Source organism: Fundulus heteroclitus, chromosome 1 (assembly GCF_011125445.2).
Source record: "Fundulus heteroclitus isolate FHET01 chromosome 1, MU-UCD_Fhet_4.1, whole genome shotgun sequence".
Taxonomy (NCBI): domain Eukaryota; kingdom Metazoa; phylum Chordata; class Actinopteri; order Cyprinodontiformes; family Fundulidae; genus Fundulus; species Fundulus heteroclitus.
This window is the reverse complement of record NC_046361.1, coordinates 33624641-33626858: the sequence shown is the minus strand read 5'-3', so window position 1 is coordinate 33626858 and position 2218 is coordinate 33624641.

Here is a 2218-nt window from a genome sequence, read left to right as displayed (position 1 = left end):
TCCCCCAAAGCTATGGCCCCTGCTTCCTCCCTTCTCCCTGTGTGTGTGTGTGTGTGTGTGTGTGTGTGTGTGTGCTTGTGTGTGTGTGTTTCTGTGTGTGTGTCTGTGTGAGGGATGTAGACCAGGCAGCAAAGTGTGACGAGATGTTTCTGGGAAGAAGACTGGGTGTTGTTTTAACTTAGCATTGTTGGTATTGGGTCATGTTTCTTAAACTGAGGCACAACTGCTGTTGGTGCAACTTGGGTTGCTTGTTGTGCTTCCAAAAAAGAAATGTTGATATAATCTTTTTAGAGTGTCAAATGTTTGCCCCCTTGCAGATTTTTTTTCTTCCTGTTTTTCCATTTCTGTAAAAACTTACACGTTTTAGATCACCATGCAAATTGTAACATAAGTGCAGTTTCCAAATGGCAATTTCATTAAGGGACACAAGCTATTAAGACCAACCTTTGTTGGAAAATAGCAGGTTGTACCACACATTTACAACTACAACTACTGACAAGGGTTTGCAATAACTGGCAAAGAATCATTACCATTGTTGTGCAGGAATTTAGGCTCACTCTTCATTGCATAGTTACAGAATATGCGAATGTCCTAAAGCAGCAAAGCAGTTCCCAACCAGGAAGTCCACAAAATACAGTTTAAAGCCTTCAGTTCGAACACTATGCAGCAAGAGTTCTGATGAAAATCAAAAAGAGAGATCATATTTCTCCAATTTTAGTTTCCCTTCATTGGCTTCCTGTTAAATCAAGAGTAAAATTTAAAATTCTCCTTCTAACGTATAAAGCCCTTAATAATCAAGCTCCATAATATATCAGAGCTCTGATTACCCCGTATGTTCCTAACAGAGCACTTCGCTCTCAGACTGCAGGTCTGCTGGTGGTTCCTAGTCTCTAAAAGTAGAATGGGAGGCAGATCCATTAGCTATCAGGCTCCTCTCCTCTGGAACCAACCCCCAGATTTGGTCCGTGAAGCAGACACCGTGTCTAGTTTTAAGACTAGGCTTAAAACTTTCCTTTTTGTCAAAGTTTATAGTTAGAGTGGCTTAGATTACCCTGAGTTATCTCTATAGTTATGCTGCTATAGGCTTAGGCTGCTGGAGGACATCAAGACTACTTTCCCCATTCTGCTGAGTTCTCCTACTGTTCTCCCATTTTGCATTATTTGTTGTTTTTTTCAACTTTTAGCTTTATGTTGTCTCTGTCTTTTCTTCTCTTCATTGTATAGGTACATCTGGTCTGGTCTGTTAGCTGTGACACCATCCAGGGGGGCAGATCATCTGCCATTACCCTCTCTAACATAGAAAGCATTCCTGGATCAATGTGTGCTTCTGTGCTCTTTTCAAATACTTATGTTTTCTATTTGGTCACCTGTGGTTTTTCCCATGGATTTCATTGTTGCCCTGTCTCTTACTTATGATTGAGTGATGAACTTCGAGCTAAACTGAGGCAATTAAGCCCAGCAGTGCTTTGCATGTTGTTTTGAGTTTGCTATGATCTTCTGGATGAGTCTCCACTGCTTCCTCAGGGTAATTTTGGAAGGCTAGCCCTTCCAAAGAAGGATCACTGGTGTTTCATGTGTTCTTCAATTGTAGGCAATGTATGGGGTAGGATAACTGTCAATGTAAACTTATTTAATCTTAAATGTATTCACGTTTATTAACTGACATTTACAAATGCAGACACCCACGCATAGGTGAAGGAACCAGCAATGAAAAACAAGAAAATCACACGTTGGTACAGAGGAGATGTTATCAATGACAAGGAAACTGAGCGAGTCTAATAAGGAGAATATTTAACAACTGTGAAAGGAGAGCAAACAAGGAGAACGATGGAAGGGAACTAATTAACAGAGATACAACACAAGAGCTGAACACTACACAGAAAGATTTATAAAAGGAAGTGTGTGTGTATGTGGGGGGGGGGGGGAGACAGAAGAAAGAACAAATGAAAATGTGAAACTAAAAGGAATGAACTGGCAAAACCTGAATAACACCAAGGAACAGGTAATAAACAGAGTATGGCAAGACCTCATTAAGTCAAGGTAAGGCAAGTTTATATATAAAGCACTTTTTCAGTAACAACAAGATTCAAATTGCTGCACACGAACAAAACAAAAACAGAGGAAAGAAAAGCATTACAAAAACAGAGGAAAGAAAAGCATTACAGAAACAAGCGCATTGCATTGGAACAGTAGCAGCAGGTCAAGTCAAGACAACAAA